Source organism: Gracilinanus agilis, chromosome 2 (assembly GCF_016433145.1).
Source record: "Gracilinanus agilis isolate LMUSP501 chromosome 2, AgileGrace, whole genome shotgun sequence".
Taxonomy (NCBI): Eukaryota; Metazoa; Chordata; class Mammalia; order Didelphimorphia; family Didelphidae; genus Gracilinanus; species Gracilinanus agilis.
In genome coordinates, this window is record NC_058131.1 from 606,074,536 (window position 1) to 606,096,206 (window position 21,671).

General features: G+C 35.3%; 1 pseudogene; it reads right to left on the reverse strand.

Annotated features, from left to right (window-relative positions):
• Nucleotides 1-20,659, reverse strand: part of LOC123234225 — a 91,201-nt pseudogene extending 70,542 nt beyond the window's left edge.
• Nucleotides 20,660-21,671: the final 1,012 nt, after the last annotated feature.

Genomic DNA, 21,671 nt, shown 5'->3' on the forward strand with positions numbered 1-21,671 from the left:
GGGTATGTCCTTCAATTGGGGAATGGCTGAACAAACTGTGGTATATGTGGGTGATGGAATACTATTGTGCTAAAAGGAATAATAAACTGGAGGAGTTCCAGGCGAACTGGAGAGACCTCCGGGAACTGATGCAGAGCAAAAGGAGCAGAGCCAGAAGAACACTGTACACAGAGACTGATATACTGTGGAAAAATTGAATGTAATGGACCTCTGTACCAGCAGCAATACAATGACCCAGGACAATTCTGAGGGATTTATGGTAAAGATGCTACCCACATTCAGAGGAAGGACTGCAGGAGAGGAAACATATAAGAAAAACAACTGCTTGAACGCATGGGTCGTGATGGACGTGATTGAGGGTGTGGACTCGAAACTACCACACCAATGCAACTACCAACAATTTGGAAATTGGTCTTGATCAAGGACACATGACAAAACTAGTGGAAATGCGCATCGGCCATGGGTTGGGGGAGTGCGGGGTGGGGTGATGAAGGGGATAAGAGGAGTATGAATCAGGTAACCATGTTAAAAATGTATATTAATAAATGTTATAAAAAAACCTTAAAAATAATTAAAAAAGATTACTCTATTGCAAATATGATAACATGGTTTTGAACAATAATACATGTATAACCCAGTGGAATTGCTTGTAGGCTCTGAGAGGGGGGAGGGAAAAGGGGTAGGAAATATCATGAATTATGTAACCAAGGGAAAGAATGTAATATATATATTTTTTTTTTCATTTGCTTGACTTAGAAACACAAAGTCTTAGATACTACCTCCACGGACTAAGCCTTAACTAAAACAATAATTGTTGGATAGATAGTGGGATGATACGCACACTAATATATTTTTGGTAGAACCTATGAATTGATTGGTACAATCATTTTGGAAAATAATTTCGAACTCAGTTAGAAAAGTGACATCCTTTGACCTAATGATCTCACTACTGGGTAGATACTAGAAAAAGATCAAAAACAGCAAGAAATGTTCCAAGTATATTAAAATCATCTTTATAGTTATTTTATATGGTAGCAGAAAGCAAACATATACCTAGTAAAACAAAAAGAAAGCCAAGCACAAAAACTTGGAAAAAATGAAAGCCCATTGATTAAAGAAAGGCTCAACAAAACTAATATATGAATGAAATGGAATATTATTGCTTTATAAGAAATAATGAGTAGGAAAAAATCAAAAAGTGAGAATTCTTAAATCATGTGGTGCTATAATGAAGAAATCAGAATTAAGAGAACAATACACACAATGTCTACAATAACACAAAGGAAAGCAATAATAAAAGACAGCTAAACTCACTGCATTCTTGGTACTAGAAAACAGAATGAATCCCACATCTCTCAAAAGAGACACAAGGAACAACAAATGAGGAATATGGAATACACTGCTGCATATGGTTGCTTTCTTAGTAAGTTTTGGTTAACTCTTTATCTTTGACAAAAGGGAAGGAGTATGATGAGAGATGGAGCATATTGGGAAATGACTTCGATAAAACCTCTCCTCCAAAAAATAAAAGGCATCAATATCTAAATAGTAAAAATCTCCACAAAATATGATTAATGTAAGGTGTCAATTAAATGTTATAAAGGTGAAATAATATATTTGACTAAATAAGGAAATACTCCCCCAAATCTCAGGTTTTTCCACAATAGGAATATGGAGCTGAGCCACATTTTAGTATCAACTTGTACTTTGAAAAATGTCTAAGTATGTGTTTGACTTTCATATAATCACAAAACATTAGTTCTGGAATGGAATCTGGAAATAATAAAATCTAAGACCTAGTTTGTAGCATGTCATAGTCTAAATAGCTCTATACTAGGAAAACAGGAAGAAACAGGAAACAGATATTTGTTAAGTACCTTACTATGTGCCAGGCATGGTGCTAAGTACTCTACAAATATCATAACAACCACCAAAGGAAAGTGCTGTTGTTATTCCCATATTACAGTTGTCAAAACAGGCAGAGGTTAAATGACTTGTCCAAGGTCATATGTGTATTTATGAGATGGAATTTGAAGGTTTTCCTGACTGCAGACTCCAGGCTCTATCCTCTGCACAAAGTTGATAGGGGCCCTGTTTAGTACTACCTGAATGACAAACTCAAGTCATCAATCTTTATTTAGAGCTTCTATATGTTGGATACTCTGCTAAACCCTGAAGATAAAAAGAAGAAAATTATTTAATTTCTCTGAGCTCCAGTTTCTTCATATATAAAAATGAAGGGATTAAAGGAGATGGTTCATAAATTCCTTTTCAGGTCCAAGTCTTGATGCCCTCTTTTACACATGAGGAAATGAAGGAATAGGGAGAAGTTGTTTACCAAAGGACAAATGAGTAGAGAAAACCCAGGTTATAGGATCATAGATTAAAAAATAGAATCAACCTTAGTAATCTAACATGCTTAATTTACAGATGAGGAAACTGAGGCCCTGTGAAAAGATAGGTCCAATTGGCAGTGATGTCAAGCTGCTAATAATAGCAAGAGGGAGGGGAGTGAGTGATTAAAATTCTTTCTCCTCCCCTCTCCTGGGCAGTTGTTCCCCAGAATAACAGTTATAACAGAAACTCTTGTAGACCAAGAATGGAGGCTATATTAACTTGGGTATCTTAGGGCTAAATAGGCTGACAAATAGGGAATTATCCCACAGAAATTAGTAGTTTCCAGTATAGGAAGATTAGTCCCATAGCCCCTAGTAACTAAAGTGCTCAGGATGACTTCAAACAGCTGCCATGCCCTCTGGATCACAGCTATGCTCAGAGCTTGCCTCGATGAAGATTGGTTTTGGTAATGTATGGATGGAGTTGGTAAAGACTATAAATATTAACTTCACACAACACACAAACTTAACAAGGGAAGGGATTTATTAATTCAGGAAGACAGGGAAAGAGGGATAATTTCTAGGATAAAGGGTAAAGAAAACTATCTAGTATTTTCAGAATATTGACAGAAATAGCAATCCCCCAGAGGGTAATGCCTGGAATAAACTTATTCTCCCTACTCCCTCACAAATTAATCTTTCTCTTGAATCTAATGTTATCTAGTTAAGATAGTGAAGGTAATCTTGATTGTAGATGTCTATTGTTCAGAGATTAGCTGAGATACTGCATATGGGTATTTTCATAGTGCTCACAGCCTGATTAGGTTTGTATGGAGTAAACAGCAAAGAATCACCCTGCTCCATGAGGTCAGAACTAAGCTAGCAGAGAAGTAAAATCCTAACCCTCTTAAACTACCCAGCTCCCCAAAGAGTGTGTGTCATTTAAAATCACTTGTGATACTTGGAACTACATTTCCTGTGATCCCTAATGGGTTTCCTGTTTTGGATGACGTATTCAAGGTGAGGGACGGGTTTTAAAATAGGGGGAAGTGATGTGGAACTTCCTCTTTAGCTACCTGCCCTCCTTAGCTACCTGAGCTCACGGAGAGAGGAAGGTAAAATGGCTGAGGTGAGGTTGGAGTAGGTTTCTTACAGGCACATGGTCAGTTTATCTCTATTAGCATGGCTTTTATTAAAATACTATTCTTCCTTTTGATCTCGGCCCTCATCATTTTTAATCATAACAGTGTCTTTTCAAAGCTAAGTGTCCTGATTTTATACCCACATTCTTAACTGCCCCCTCTTCTAGAGTTCTGGGGGGGTACTGTGGAATTCTATAAGGCAGTTCACCCCTCTTAAGGTCATGTATGTTATACCTGAGAGGTGGCTTGTCCAGTATCATACAGATGGTTAGTAAGTTGTATACCTGAAATTCTATCACAATTCTCTGACTCCAGATTCAAGGCTATTCAGAATACATGACCCATATAAGTCAAATCAATCCAATCCAATAAACATTTATTCAAGTGCCTACTATGTGTCAAGACCTGTGCTAAGTTCTGGGAATAGTAAATAAAAACAGCTACTTCTCTTAAAAAACTTATAATTTGATGGAGAGAGTCAACACACACAAAAAAAGACATGAAAATAGAATCAGGGTGCCTCTTCTTCCATGGAGTTGAAATAAAAAAAGCAGAACAAAATATATCTTAATTATAACTTCAAGTTCCATATCTTAGGAGTCAATGTTCAAACTTATCCATTATCATTCTACACATTTAATAATGTAACACACTGCCTTATTGACATTTGAGTGGGGAATCTCAGAATATTCTGCTTTCAAAAATCTCTCCTGTATATATCTTAAGCTTAGCAAGAGGCTGGGATTTTTCATTTTAAAAAGAAACTATATTGCAACTGACAGAGAAAAATAAGTATTTATTCTAAAAGAACCTTTCTTAGATCAGAAATAGCTGAATTGGGAGCTCTTTATGTAAATCTATTGTTCTCTACAGGTCAGAGTCATAAGTAGCAATTTTGGTATCTAGGAAAATTAACACAAAATGTTCCCTCAGATCAATATTGCAATTTATGATAAATAGTACAGAAATCACATGAAATAATAAGCAAATTGGAGAATTGACTTGCTGAAGTCATGAAAAGCACGTTATACCAGTGATGGGCAAACTTTTTAAAGAGGGGGTCAAAGGAAAGGAAATACTCATTCATCAGTCTGTTTCTAGGACAACTTTTTTGAAGTTACATTGTATTGTATCCTACTCGTATTCATCAGATTAGGAATAATGTTGTGTGGCTGGATAGAACATTTCAGGGGCCCTCATCTGGCCTGGGCTGTAGTTTGCCCATCACTGGGTTAGACCAAACCAAAAAGGAAAATCAAAAGACCATAGTTGAAAACCAGTCCCTAAAGACTAAATTGGGCAAGTAGAAGTTAATAATCTCACAATATAGCAAGAATTAATAAAGCAAAGTAAAAAGAATGACAAAATGGAAGGAAACATGAAATATCTCATTGAGAAGATGACAGACCTGGAAAACAGGTCCAGGAGAGAAAATTTGAAAATCATAGATCTACCTGAAAATCTAGGAAAAATAGAAGTCTTGATGTCATATGACAAACAATTATCCAAGAAAACTACCCTGATATACTTGAACAAGAAGGCAAAATACACATTGAAAGAGTCCATAGTTTATCTTCTACACTAAATCCTCAAAAAAAAAACAACCCTCAGAAATGTAATTGCCAAATTCAAGAGTTTCCAAACCAAGGAGAAAATATTGCAAAAACCAGAAAGAGACAATTCAGATATCAAGGAGCCCTAGTCAGGATTACACAGGATCTGGCAGCTTCTATGCTAAAGGACCACAACGCTTGGAATGATATTCAGCAAGGCAAGAGAATTGGGTATATAACCAAGGATCACCTACTCATTAAAACTGAATAAATACTTCCAGGGGAAAGCATAAGCATTTTAAAAAATAAGAGATTTCTAAGTATTTGTGAAGAAATGAGCAGAACTAAATGGAACATTTGATGTCCAAATACAAAGTTCAAGCAAAACATGAAAAGGTAAATAAGAAAGAAGGAAAAAAAATTAAGGGTTTCAGTAAGGTCAAATTGTTTATATTCCTATATGGAAAAATTATATTTCTAACTCTAAAAATTTGTTTTCACTATCATAGTAGTTAGAAGAATTATTCATGGGTTACTAAGTGGTTTAAGATGGTAAGTATAAAAGGGGGGGATAGAAGATGGCACCAAGAGAAACTTGAAGAATGAAGAAAAATAGGATAAATTATACTACATAAAGAGGTACATGGGAGGGGAGGGTAAGAATACTATTATAAGAAGGAGAAGAAGAGAGTGCTAATAGGTAATAATTAAACTTTACTCTCAGTAGAATAAATTCTGAGAGGGAAGAGCATCTAGATCCATTGGGGTATAGAATTCTATCTTACACTGCAGGGTAGTTGAGAGGGAAAAACCAAGGGCAGGGGTGGAGTTGAGCAGTGAGTACCAAAAGGGAGGAAAAGAGAGAGGGGAGAGAAATAGACCCTAAAGAAAAATAAGAGGGAAATAAGAAGGGAGGGGGGTTGTAAGTGAAGTAAAATAAGGGTGGGGGTTATGGGGACTGATTAAAAGCAAAACACTGTAGAAAGAAATAATGAAAGAAAAAAGGACAGGACTAGGAGAGGGAATCAAAATGATGGGGAATACACAGATGGTAATCATAACTCCGAATGTGAATGGGATGAATTCCTTCATAAAACAGAAGCAAATAGCAGAGTGGATTAGAAACAAAGATCCTACCATAAATTGTCTACAAGAAATACACATGAGGCAGGTAGACATACACAGGGAAAAAGTAAAAGTAAAGAGAAAAATCTATTGGGCATAAACTGAGAAAAAGATGGCAGGAGTCACAAACATGATATCTGACAAAGCCAAAGTAAAAATAGATCTGATTAAAAGAGATAGGGAAGGTAATTACCTCCTGATAAAAGCAGCATAGTAAATGAGAAGTATCAGTACTCAAAATGTATGCATCAGACGGTATAACATCCAAATTTCTAAAGAAGCTATTGGAGCTCAAGGAGGAAATAGATAGTAAAATTATACTAGTGGGAGACCTAAACCTTCCTCTATGAGATCTAGATAAGTCAAACCAAAAAATAAATAAGAAAGAGGTCAGAGATGTGAATGAAATATTAGAAAAATTAGAGTTAATAGAAATATAGAGAAAAATAAATGGGGGGAGGGGAAGGAATGCCCCTTCTTTTCAGTAGCACATGGCACATTCACAAAAATTGACCATGTACTAGGGCATAAAAACATTGCAAACAAATGAAAAAAAGCAGAAATAATAAATGCAATCTTTTCAGATCATAATGCAATAAAAATAATAATCGGTAAGGATACATGGAGAGGCAAATCAAAATTAATTGGAAATTAAATAATACGACTTACTAAAATTGGTTAAAGACCAAATCATAGAAATAATTAATAATTTCATTGAAGAGAATGACAATGAGGAGACATCCTATCAAGATCCATAGGATGCAGCCAAAGCAGTGCTCAGAGGGAAATGTATATCCCTGGCTACATATATCAACAAATCATAGGGAAGAGGTCAATGAATTGGGAATGAAAATTTAAAAAAGTAGAAAGAGAACAAATTACAAGTCCCCAAATAAAAAACTAAATTTGAAATCCTAAAAATTAACTATGGGAGGGGGTTGAGGGGGGTAGGGAAAGAACATGAATAAGCATGGAAAAATATTCATAATTAATTAATTAATTAAACTATTTTTAAAAAGCATGTATATTTATATACATATAGTAGATTATAGTAGATTAAACATTGAACTTGGAAGTAGAAGATTTTGGTTTGAGAACACTGCTTCCAACAATTAGCTATGTGACTTACTATATCATAGAAACTCTCAACCTCCTGTGGAAAAGGAGTAAAATAATAGTTGAACCACAGACCTTACCATAAGGAAAACAATTTGTAAACCTTAAAAGGATAGAGAAAGATGAATTATTATAATGAAATTTGACATTATAAGAGAAAATATTTTGAAAATTATGAAGTCCTAAAATATAAGGCAATAGTAGTGCTAAAATATCATGAAATGAAATTATATTAAAGTTTTCAGATACTTTTACATGGAAATCTCAAATAGTATTGATATTCAGACAGCAATGTTCCATTGAGGATAAACACACATCCAGAAAGAAAAATCAAAATTTTACAACATTAGAACTTGAAAATATTATCTCATATGGATGTGAGTTCAAAGCTGATTATAGAATATAGCTATGTGACCCTAGACAAGTAACATCCACTATCTGCCTCAGTTTTTTTTAATTTGTGAAATGGGGATAAAAATAGGACCTACATCCCAGTATAATTATGAGGACTAAATGAGATAAAATTTATAAAGTGCTTTGCAAACCTTAAAGTCCTATATTATTGCTATTGTTCTTGTTAAATCTCACAGAATCATAGGGTTGAAAAGGACTTTGGAGGTTTATTTAGTATAACCTCCAGTTGAATATGAATTCCAGACAAAACATCCCTGATAGTTGGGAATATAGCTTCAGCTTAAAGAACTCCAAGGATGCTACACCCATTGATTTTGGTGCTCCCAACTCTAGTTTGTTAAAAAAGAAAAGAAATCAAATAGGTCTTTGCTTTACAAAGGAAAAAAAAAACAAAACCAAAAACAAACAAGCCCTGAGCCTCAGAGATGTGGTGACTTGCCCAAAGTCACAATTTGATAAAGAGAAAACCATGACCTTTTGATAGTCTAAACAAGGGATTTCCCCTGTAAACTAGGCTAAGCTGCCCTCTCTTCTGACTGACAACATTGTAGTTGATTTGAAGAGGGTAAGTCTAAATTAATGCTATGGGAAAAGACTGCAGTGAACTCCAACTTCATTAAAGGGATTTCAACTCTTCCTTTTCATTTCCCTGCCCTGATAATTTTTAACTTAATAGAAATTTTTTTAGGAAAAATAAAAAAGTGGAAACAGGTAGTTGGCCAGCAAGGGGTAAATTCTACTACAAGAGTAGTTATTACCCATTTAGGGGAAAGAAAAGGGACCATGGTCAATATATCTTTTCCCTTTTCCTATGTGAGTAGGAATCCTACAAATAAAATCTTTTCCCACAAAAGTGCTAGATTGACTTGTTTCTCTAAGATACCTATGACATTGTTCCTTGCCCTTTTTAATTAAATGCCAGGAAAATCTTTGATGCTGCATGATGCACAAAATTGTGGGTCTTTCTCCCATCCCTACTTATTTTCTCTAAGATGATCGATCCCCTTGGCCTGCTACTTAAAGCACTGAGGATGTAATTCCCTACTCCACTTCAAGTGCTAAATAGATGCAGTCACACATAATGAGGTTTAAATGTGTTAACAAACTATAACACCCTGTAATCTCTTTATTAGTTACTAACAAGTTTCAGATTGAGTCTAGAAAGGAACACTGCTGTTGGTTAAACAAATTAGCTACACCTAGGGGAGATGGGGTTAAATATCTAAAACTTGAAAGGATTTTGACAGTTCTGAGAGTTAAAGGGATTGTCTGTGTAGGAGATCCATGATAGTAGAAAAGATTTTTTTTCTAACCTGACCTCATGCACTCCTTCCTTTGATTTTGAAGAGTTTTATTGTACCCAAAGAAGACATTGTATCTATAGAAGATCAGAGATATACTATCTAGGCAGACACAGATAAAGAGAGAATTTTATACTGAAAGTAGAAAATAACTTTAAGAAGTATGATTTCAGTAGCAGAAAAGAGAGTGGAATCTCCCTTGAAACCCAGATGAGCAACTCACTCAGTAGAAATAATTCCCTCAAAAGAAGCTGAATTTGTACTCTATGAATAGGGAAGAACTTTTATACTTTGTAAGAATAGTTCCATTTGTCACACACATATCTTATATGTGTGCCCAACTACTATTTCACTTTAAGTTTGCCCACATTCTTCTCATGCTGTGCATATATGGGGGATGGTTAGTATATTTTATAACTATTGTTCTTGCTATGTCATGTGAGTAAAGTATACTCATCTGTTAATGGGAAGCATACCAGTGTGGGCTCATAATATCACATATGTAATAATATAATATAATGATAATACTAAAACATTGTGGAAAATCACTTGTGACATAAAACAAATTTTAATAGCATCTATAATGCTTCAGAGTTTATAAATCACTTTTCCATATTTTGAGCTCACATGAGTCTCAAAATAATCCTGTAAGATTAGCAGTGGTATGTATGTTTATCCTTTTCTTATAGATGAGAGAAAGCTATGGTATAGTAGGGTGGATACTGGACCTGGAGTCAGGAGATTTAGATTTGAGGGCCTAGTCGATTTATTAATTCAGATTCTGATGACCATGAATCATCAACAGTTTAACACTTGACTGTCTCAGTTTCCTCTTCTATAAAATGGGATAATAGTACCCACTTTACCTTGGAGAGTTATTGTAAGGAAAAGTTTTTTTTAATAAAGTGTTAGGAATCTTATAAATGCAAGCTACAAATTCCTAATAATTATGTGTAATTATTATAAAGTAATTCTATACTTTATTGCACAAGCTTTTAATTATAGATGAAACAAATAACACATTTGATGTCCTGATTTCCTTAATTCCATGAATAATTTCTAATCTGTTTTCATTCTTACAAATAGGTACATAAAATTATACCTTTATGAATCTCTTTATATTAAGGTAGGCCATTTTTTGGGGGGGAATTACAGAAATACACTTCTAGTCAGAGGTCTTCTAGGTGGACAAAACCTAAAAAGTTTTAAATCATTGATCTTTCCTTCAAGCCAAGGGCATCTTTATGCCCTTTATGAATCAAGAAATATTTACTAAAGAAAAATGAATTCGGCTTCACCATTTTTGCACACTTAACTTACCTATGGCTAAGGGAAAATAATTGAATTTCCTGAATTTATAAATCCATGGTCTTTTAAAATTCATCTCCAGTTTTTAAATAAAGAAGCTGAGAGGTCCAGTCAAAAGAACATTTGACAAGGAGGTGGGAAATATGGGTTTTAATCCAGTTTCTGTTACTTTCTGATTGGGTGCCACTTGCTCATGTTGAAATCATGGGAGTCTGAATGATCTCTATTTGATTTTAGTTGAACAGGTGCCATGAATGGAAGAGCTATGAATCTTACCAAGAGACTCAACAAATGGGTCTTTTCCCTGCCACTTGGGCTCAAAGTTACTTTAAATATACTCTGTTCCTTCGGAAACCATCTGAGGAAAAATACCTTTCTAGTGACAATCCACATAATGAGAAGTAGATTGTTCATCTATTAGTACACATAAGTGTATATATAATAAGGGAATGCTTGCAAAGTATGATGATTTTCAAGTGTTTTTTAAATAATTAATTTTTAATATTCTTTTTTTTTACATTTTGAGTTCCAAAGTCTCTCCCTTCCTTGAGCTTCCTCATTTACCCGTTGTGTTAGCAAGCAATATGATATTAATTATGTGTGAAATCATGCAAATGCATTTCCATTTTAGGCATATTACCAAAAAAAAGGAAGAAAAATAAAGAAAGTAAAAGTATGCATCAATCTGTACTCAGAATTCATCAGTAGGGGGTAGCTGAGTAGCTCAGCGGATTGAGAGCCAGGCCTAGAGACGGGAGGTCCTAGGTTCAAACCTGGCCTCAGACACTTCCCAGCTGTGTGACCCTGGGCAAGTCACTTGACCCCCATTGCCTAGCCCTTACCACTCTTCTGCCTTGGAGTCACACAGTATTGACTCCAAGACAGAAGGTAAGAGTTCTAATTTAAACAAATAAATAAATGAAAAAGAATTTGCCAGTTCTTTCTCTGGAGGCATATAGGACTTTTCATTATGGGTCATTTGAAATATATTTGAATCATTGTATTGATTAGAGTAGCTAAGTTTTTCACAGCAGATTACTGTTATAATATTGCTGATATTGTATGCAATGTTCTCTTGGTTCTGCTTATTTCAGTTTACATCTGTTCATATAAGTCTTCCCTGGTGTTTCTGAAACCCATCATATTCATAATTTCTTATAGAATAATAGTATACCATAACAATGATATACCACAACTTGTTCAGCTATTCCTCAAATGATGAGCATCCTCTCAATTTCCAATTTTTTGCCACCACAGAAACTATTATAAATATTCACATGTTTAAAAGTTGTAAATAGTGCATAGTGAATTGGACTTAGGGTGAGGAAGATCTGACTTTGAATCTTGCCTAAAATGTTTACTAGCTCTGTGACTTTAGGTGAATCCCTTAGCTTCCACAAACTTAAAATTCCTCATCTATAAAATGGAGATAATAATTGCATCCACCTCCAAGAGTTGTTCGGAATCTCAAGTGAGATAGTACTTGTAGAGTGCTTTGCAAATCGTAAGGTAGTATATAAATGTTAGCTATTAATAATAAAATATTAATGAGAAGGATGACATTTATTTTAAAATTTGCAAAGGGCTTTGAATATATTATCGCATTTGAAACACACATTATAGCTATAGGTTATTATTACCTTCATTTTACATGGGAGAAAACAGAGGCTTCTCTACAGTCATAAAGCTAGAAAGAATAAGAAATATTATTTGAATTCAGGCCTTGACAATTCAAATTTCAATACACTTCCCAGGATGCTATACTTTTTGTACTACTTTGTTCTGAATGCTAGTCATTAAAGGCAGGCAGTTTATATATCATTTCCCTCTACTTAATAGCTCTATCACCTCTGACAAGTTCTTTAAACAATCTTGAGTTTCAGTTTCCTGCATGTATAAAATGGAAATAATACTGTTTTGTTTTGAGTAAGAAAAAGGGAAGAAATGCATTATCAACTAAATACAAATATAAACTATTATTATTATGACTTCTAAAATGTCATGATTACATACTTTAGAGTATCAATAATTTAGAATAACAAATTCATGGATGTGTATTAATGATATGGTGGAGAAAACAGAGCAAATAATGGAATCTAGTGCATTAGACTTGAGTTTGCAAGTTAAATTTCCCCCATGACTATCTGTGACTGTAAGCAAGTTTTTTTTTAACCTCTGTAAGTTCCATTTGCTCATTCTTAAAATGAAGAGGAGATGGAGCATGGCTTAGTGGACAGAAAGTCTGGAAGTGCTGAGTCCTACCTCTGACACTTAATTGGCTGCCAGAACCCTTGGAAAAATTCTTCAAACCTTCTAGTTATAAATCCAATGATAGTATAACTCTCTGAAGATTGAAGAAATTTCCCTATTTGGAGTTCTACACAGTAATGAAATCACAGGTCTAGAAAACACACACACACACACACACACACACACATACACAGAATAATTATATTGCAGTATCTACCATCATAGGGTTGTTGTGAAGGAAGGCAGCCCTTTGGAAACCTCCAAGTTGGATGAAAATGTCAATTCCTGTTATCCAGCGTTGCCTAGAGGAGTTTCAAAACAATGTAAAAGGAATCCTGGCAGCATCTTGTGGCTCATCACAGGAGAGGATAGCTTTTAGGGATCATTAAGAGCTCATCGACATAAAGCAATATCCTAAGTTATATTAAAGGCAGGGATTTGTATAGTGTCCAAAGGATTATATTCTAGTCTCCACCATGAGCAAAATGTCCATAATTTGGCCCCATAAAAAGAACTTAAAGTACATCCTTTACTGTGTATAGCCCTCTTGAGTAGTGGTGATGCTCTCATAAAGAAAAAAAAAAAAAAAAGCAAGCCTGAAGAACGCTTGGCTGGAAGGAAGGAGGAATGGGAAAGAATGTCAGCCTTTTGTCTGGATCAGTGCCAAAAACTTCATCAAAAATACAGTTTCTCTTTATCAAGGCCAAAAGGTATTAGTGAGCTAAAACCCATTGACACATCATAAGTGTAGTGGTGATTCCTGGGAGAATAGAGATATTTTCCTTCCACTTTGAATTATGTTTTCCATACAGTTTAACAAATTGAATATAGAAAAATTAGATCTCTGGAAAGTATACAAATATAAATACTCCCAATATAAGAAGTGAAATTCCGAGTTGTAAATCTCCTTTCTATGTATGATATTTCCATGGCCTCCTCTGCACTAGGTGCATATTGATTGTATTAAGTTAACCTTTGTCTCTCCCATTATACCAAAAAACCTTTAGTAAGGAGCATTACCTCTCTGCATGGAAAAACTCCTAAATATCTGCTCCTGTGTTTGGAAATCTAAATGAGAAATGGCAAGTTTTCTTTATAACAACTTAATTCATAAAATAGCACACAGTACAGTGGATTGAAGACAGTGAAATACTAGAATATGTAGGTATGTCCTGCCTTGGACACATGTTAGTTATGTAATCTCTCATTGCCTTCAGTTAACGTTCTGTGACTGTAAGTAACAGTAAGACTAAGATGGGTTACTTATCTGTATTGGTGGAGAAAGTTTCCACTCTGGGAATTCCATACATGGAATGTCAGGTCCAGTACAAAGTACAATGATCTCCATTTTACATAGACAGAAAGCAAGATTGAGAGGGCTTAAATGGGTTACCCAGGGTCAATTACCCACTGTTGGATACAGAACTCAAACCATATTTTTCTAACTCCTAAACCTGGACTCTTTCCATTATAATATGTTGCCTCTCTAAGGCTACTTCACTGAGAGGTTTAACTCAATGTTTCTGCATTTATCCACCTGGAGTCCCTTTATCTGTTCCTACAAGTTGAGTTCAATCCAACATGTAGGCTAAAGATATATATATATATATACATATATATATATATATATGTATATATATATATATATATATCTCACTTGGTTTAACTTTATCATCTTTGTTGCTGGGTTTTGCTTTGAGTTCTAGCTCTATTCTAATAATTGACACCATGATGCAAATTTGAGCACCCTTCTGCGATACCATCCTACCTCCTTTGAACTCCACTGGCAGTCTTTGAGGAAATGCTATCATCCCCCATTGCTCAATGAGTCATCAGTGTATGTCTTTTCAGTGGAAGGGATGAGAATTTATATAAGTAAAATTTTTCTCTTATATCTTAAGATATTCAGGAGAAAATATGTGAATGAGGGGGAAAGTGCATGGGAGGAGAATAGGAAAATATGCAAGAATTTTAAAATGTAACAGAATTTTCCTGGGATTACCTCATGCCTCAAATAGATTGGGATCAGGACTTCATCTATGATTTCATGTGTGTAGGGAACTCCTAGATGAGGAAATGTCTTCAAATAAGGCAGTTCAACATCTTCTTTGCAATTTACATAGTCTTAGATACTCTCTTAGAACATTTAAAAGTTAAATGACCTTCCTAGAGCTATAGGACCACTTTGTCAGAATTGAACTCAAATCATTTGGGCTTTGAAGAATTCAGACATTTAGGATAGCCTGCAATAAGATACAGTGATAGGAGAGATAGAAGAATTCTCCCCAAAAAAGAATTAGTTCTTCCTGTGTGACCTTAAGTGATCCACTTAATACTCTTTGGCCTTAGTTTCCTCATTTGTCAAGTAAGGAGGGGTGATAGTTGATAATATCTAATTTCTGTATTCACTCTGCAATGCTGATGATTTTGATTCTGGTGAAAATTTCAATTACCTAAAGAGATCTATCAGTGAAGTACAACTATTGCTGGGAAAATGACACTAGATGGTCTTTGATTTCTGGTTTTCATTCCACTGTGAAAAAATTCAGAGCACTCATGAGAGCTATGTTTAGTCCTTTCACATCTCTAGACCTCAGGTTCCTGAAAGGTAAAATGTGTGATTTAGTCAAGATTCATTTTGGTTTTATGACAATAATAGTAATAAAACTATTTACCTTAAAGGGTTTTTGTTGTGAATGAAGTTCTTTGAAAATATTAAAATACAATAAGCTGAGTAATAATAACATGTTATTATTATTGTCATTATGAGTAGTTGTGGTATTAATAATAGAGAGAGACATCATAATACAGTAGATAGAGAGCTGGCCTGGAATCAGGCAGATCTGAGTTAAGTCCTCTTAATGTACATTATGTGTGTGATTGTGAGCAGACCACAATTTCTCAATGATCAAAGCTGTTCTCTAAAAAGAAGTTGCCAGTGTGCATCTGCAAAGGAAATTCCCACACCAAGAGTGTCTTAAACTGGTAAAATTTTAGTTTGAAAAAAGAAGAAGAAGAGAAGAGGAACAAGAACAAGAACAACAAGAACAACAAGAAGTAGAACAAGAACAAGAACAAAAAGAACAACAAGAACAACAAGAACAAGAGCAAGAAGAAGATGAGGAGGAGGAGGAAGAAGAAAAAGAAGAGGAAAAATGAGGTAAAAAAGAAAAAAATATTAGTCATATTTAATATATACTACTATGTTTCTAGGGTACTATTTCACTCTCTTCTTTGTTTCATCACATTATAGTTACTGATGTTTATATCATGTCCAAAGAACAGACTTTAAGCTCTCTGAAGGCAAGGACTGTCATTCTTACTCATAAGACTCCAGCATAGTGTTCTCCACATAATATAAACTTATTTTTCACTTCAAAACCTAAATTGATACATTTTGTAATACTTTAAGTTTTGTTCCAGAAGAGGGCACCATTTGCAAATTAAGAAGTAAACTCAGTCACAAGATCATAGATTTTTATATTTACAGAGTTAATAACCATTAATCATCCGTGTTAATACATAATACTAGTACTGATTTTTTTTAGAAAAACCTGGAGCCACACTTGAAGAGCATCTTATAGTAGAGTGAGGCATAGATGAAGGAAAGAAGTAAAAACTTCACTTTTTCTTCTGGTGGTTGTAATTCTTTGCCTTTAACTTCTAAAAATAGTAGAGATATCTTTTCTCTCTAGGCTATACTCTCTTCTTTTCTTTTCTCCTTTCCCCATTTTTTCTTCTCCTGAAGAGCTTGGATTGGTAGGAGAGAATTAGGTAAGTGACTTTGATTAGACTTATTACATATTGACAAATATATGTAACCCTCTGCTAAACAGTAGTGTTTTATTTTTTTTCAACACAGATTATTTAGTTCAGGCAGCTACTTTAAGACTTCTGGCCAACAGTCACCTTTCCCACACAACCAACATTAACTTCAGGTCACACTAGGATCACTTCAGGTTTCAGGCTGAGAAAATGAAAAATGTGGGATTGTGTGCCAACATCCAGCTAAACAGTCTTGAGGTAGAGATAGAGGCAATATGAAAAGCTCTCTTCTTAGATAGCTGAAGTAGACAGGTTAGGTATGGCAAGGGGAATATTAGAGGGTTTGGGATCATTATTTAAGTCTCTCAGAAGTTGCTGAGAATATTTAGTCTGAAAGAGGAGTACTCTAAACTTAACTTTTTTTTCTCAAAAATTATCTCACCATTCACTGTGCCTCTGTAGTTCCCTGGCTCTTCCTCCTTCAGATGCCACATAAACGTGGGCAATGCCCAGTGTTCTGTCACTGAAACCCTGATTTTTTTTTATTTTTCATTCTATATTCTCTTCCTAGCAAAGCTCATTCTCGCTTGTGAATTCAGTCATCTATGCATATGACTCCCAAAGTAATATCTTGCTCTCTCCCTTGAGAATCAATATGCCATATTGGTACTTGCTGGACAAAGGTACTAGATGGACATTCAGTCTAATATAACCTTTGCCTTCATAGTCCCCCCTTTTCTCAGAGACCAGCTGTTTTTCCTGCCTTCTCTATTAACATGAAAGAGACACAATTCTCCCAGGTTCCAAGGCTCAAGATATTAGACATCTTTCATTCTTCTTTCTCTGTTTTCCACTCTATAGGCAGTCAAGCAACAGATCCTATTAGGTCTTTATATGAAACATTTCTAGCATATATCGCTATCTTCCATCCCTTCCAGTGCTAGAATAGTTTATATCCACAAAAATGAACAGTAACAGTGCTGTGGAAAATATACCCTAATTTACTCAGAACATGGTACTACAGGAATCTTTGAAGGACACCCATTAAAACTTGAAGGCATTAGTTTGGGCACAAATAAAAAGAACTCCTTGTTTATGTCTTGGGTTCTCAACATGGAAATTATTACCCTGGAGTATTACAGACTGAACTTATAAATAGATTTAAGAAGATTTTGATGAATTCACAAATAGCTAGTCTTTAAAGTGTTATTAACTAAAACCTGAGCCTGTGTGACGTCCTGTCCCTAACCATTTGAGGTTAGATTCAGAGAGGAGAGCCTGTCCTTTAGTGTTTCTCCCTATTCTACCACCATTGTCCCTGGACCCAGGTATCCATGAGACTGATATAAGGATGCTCATACTCCAGCTACAAGATATTTTTGGTCACATTGAAATTAGGTTTTATCTTAACATCTTTCCCTAAAATCCCCTCTTTTTTTCCTTGCCCAAATATTCAAAAGTTTCTGTATTAATAGTCAGTCAATTAACTGATTGATAATCATTTATTGTTTATTAGATTCCAGATATTTCATTTAGGGAGCCAACAATGATCTTGCCTATATGATTTTTTTAAAACCCTTAACTTCTATGTATTGGCTCCTTGGTGGAAGAGTGGTAAGGGTGGACAATGGAGGTCAAGTGACTTGCCCAGGGTCACACAGTATGAATTTTTATATCACAGAGCTCTATAGTATAATATAAAGAGTATTGAATATATTAACAGAGGACAAGAGTTACAGCCAAAAGGATTGTTTATTGTTATCTATGTGACCTTGGGCAAGTCATTGAGCTTCTCTGGTCTTCAGTATCCTCATTTGTCAAATGAGAGAGTGAAAAGTGATGATAGGTTAGATCCCTTTCAGCTCTAAACTAGATGATAATAGGAAACCCCATGACTTGAATGCCATATTGACCTTCCCACTAGTCTTCATACTTACATTTTTAACAGGAAAAAATAAGCAAGGGCTATCCTAGATTGAACCACATTAGCACCATCCCTTTTGTTTCATGTCCTTTTCACTAAGAATAATTGTAAAGATACCGTTAAGCATGATAAAGCTCTTCTCATGACTTTCTCGTATTCTCTCCATTGTTTTGGGAAGGTGTTAATCACTAAGGCAGGCATCCAAATAGGAAAAAAAGAAGAAGCTCAGCGCTTTAGTCATCAATAAATTGTATTGCCAACCTCTAACTCATTAGGAATAGGACAGATTTCAGCGCTTTGGTTTTCAGACATTCCCATTGCTGTACTACTATAGGACTCAAATTTTCTATATGTTTAGGGTTTCGTTTATTCTATATCTTCTGTATTTTTTTTGGCAATACTATTCAGCTAAACCTATGAAATCTTACCTCCTTCCTTTTTTCTATCCATCCTCTCTTTTGCCTATCTTAGATGTTCAATATTTTCAAGGGCATAGTTTAGCAAGTCCCCATTTCAGTATATGCAAATATATTTGTGTGTGTATGTATACAAATATTTATGCATTATATTTGTATTCTTCATCAGATTCTCTTCTCACTGTTATTTCCTGATAATGTGAGATTTTGCTATTAATTAAACATCCATTAAACACCTACTATACTCAGGGCAGTGTGCTAAGCATAGTAAGACATACAAAGATGAATTAGATCCAGTTCCTGCTCTCACACATTTGCCTACCTCTGTGTCTTCTATGTCACAGTTTTACATACCTGTAAGGGATTCAACCTGCCCTATTCCTGATGTATTTCTATCTATTCTTTAAGGCTTATTTCCCATATTGTAAGATTTAAATTAATATCCAATAATTCCAAGTGTCATATTTTATAAAGTTTATTAATAATCACTTGAAGTAGAAAGAAAATAAACTAAAAGAAATAGAAGTTCAAACCTAATTATATAAAATAAAAGTAAACCCATGTGTGTAGATTCTCCTGCCTGGCATAAAGCCTGCTTTCCTAGCTTCAAAAGGGGAAAAGAGAGAGAGCGGTGGAGCTACGCAAAACTTCTATAATCCCTATGATAGCACATAATGTGAGAAGGAACATGGGAAGCTTGGATTTAGAATTATGGGGAACAAACCCTAAATACATAATATCTTCTTTAAAGCTTGGTTAATGAATGATATTTTTTACCTGATCCTTCTTAGGACTCTAATGTATTTACCTAAAGTTCAAAGTAGATATGAAATTTTTGCATTTATTGTAACTAGATTATAATCTGTGCTACAGATTGTACTATGCTGTAGCTGAACTTTGTATCACCTTCCATCCTCTAATATCTCAAGGGATTCTCAATCTTTTTTGTGTCCTTGATCCCTTTGGCAATCTTGTGAAGCCTACGGGTTCCTTCTTGGAAAAAATGTTTTATTGCCTGCTTTCACAACTAAAATAAATGCCACATTTCAATGAGATGTTATTGAAATTAAAGATGTGTGTGTATGTGTGTGTTTCAAATCTAAGTTCAGAGACTTTGAAATCTAGACATGGACTCCTTTGGGGGGTGATAATCTGGGTTAAGAATCTTCGCCCTTGTGAAATACTTTGCACCTAATAAGTTGTTGTTCTGTGGTTTCAATAATGTCTGACTCTTCATGACCCCTTTTGAGGTTTTCTTGACAAAAATTCCAGAGTGGCTTGCCATTTCCTTCTGAACCTCATTTTACAGATGAGGAAACTGAGGCAAATATGGTTAAGTGATTTGGTAGAGTGACACAGATAATAGATGTCTTAGGCCAGATTTGGACTCAGGAAGATGAATCTGATTTGAAGCCTGGCCTTCTATTCACTGCATTATATACCACCTGGAAAATTGTACAAGTTTGACTAAAACACAAATTTTTTAGGCTTTGGGTTCTCAAACATGTTTCTTTACACCTGGAACATTTTGGTCTCTTAAAAGCTATTAAAAAATACTTTAAAAGAGTTTTCAGGTTAAGATGGCTGCAGAGAAAAAGCAGCTGCTTGACCTCTCCTAACTCACGCATATAGGACTCCTCAAGAAAACATAAAAACAAATCCAGATGAATAAAGGTACCCACAACAGGGCACAGCATTGAAGGTACATGGAATCGGGGTATTTACATGCTATAAAGGGGTGGAACAGCTCTCACTAAAATGCGAGCTGAGCAACACCCCCCACACACACACACACCACCTACAATGCCAAAGCAAAAAAGTTAGAGCAAGTTTGGGACACCCGTTAAGTCCTTGGCAGCTACCTGGCATCACCAGGGCCTGTACCTGAGAGCAGCAAAACTTAAGACCCCAGGAGGCTAAAGAACATGCAGGCTTTGAACACGGACCTTGAGCGTAGGCATAGGCGAAGGCACAGAATCGGGGCAGACACGGATCCTGACCACAGGCATGGACCTTGAGTGGGGACCCAGTGCAGAGGGGTGCATGACTGTGGAAGCAGTGCCCTGAGACTGTTAAAGGAGCTTCAGGCAGAAGAACAAGCAAGGGGACCACCAGGAGGCTTGACCCTGAGAACAAATAGACCTGCGACCTCAGGAGCCTAAAGAAAGCAGACACACCATGGGTGTGAGGATAAAGCTGATAGGGCGCTGGGCTAACAATGGCAAGCCAGACTCAGGAACCCCAGAAGAGAAAGACCAAAAAGAAACCTTTAATATTCGACAAATTTTACACAGAAAAAATCCAGATAACAAAGCAAACAGCAGAGGCGAACAAACAAGTAACCATATCCAAACCTTCCCCAAAAATGAAAATGAGTCACCAGGTGGGGAAGCGTTCAAATCTGAGACTATGAGAAAGATGGAAAAGATCTGGCAAGAAAATAATTGTTAAAAAGGCAGAATCTCTCAATTGGAAAGTGAGTCAAGTAAATCAAAGACCAGAAATGACCAGATTGAAAAGGAAAACCAAAAGATTATAGCGGAAAACCATTCTCTAAAGCCTAGAATTGGGCAATTCGAAAAAGATGCCCCCAAATCAAAAGAATTGATGAGCAAATTGGCGAACAAAATCAAACAGCTGGAAAACAGGACAGACCAAATCAAAAAGGAAAATCAAAAGCTTATAGCAGAAAAATAATATCTAAAGACAAGAATTGGACACATAGAAGCCAATGATCTCTCAAGATAGCAAGAACAAATAAAACAAAGTTAAAAGAGTGATAAAATAGAAGGAAACATGAAATATCTCAATGAGAAATTGACAGATCAAAAAAACAAGTCTAGAAGAGATAATCTGAGAATCATTGGTCTTCCTGAAAAAGCAAAAATTAACAGAAATTTTGACTCCATACTAAAGGAAATTATTCAGCAAAATTGCCCTGAAGTTTTACAACAAGAAGGCAATATAGACATTGAAAGGATGCATAGATAACCCTCTACACTAGACCCCGAAAAGACAACA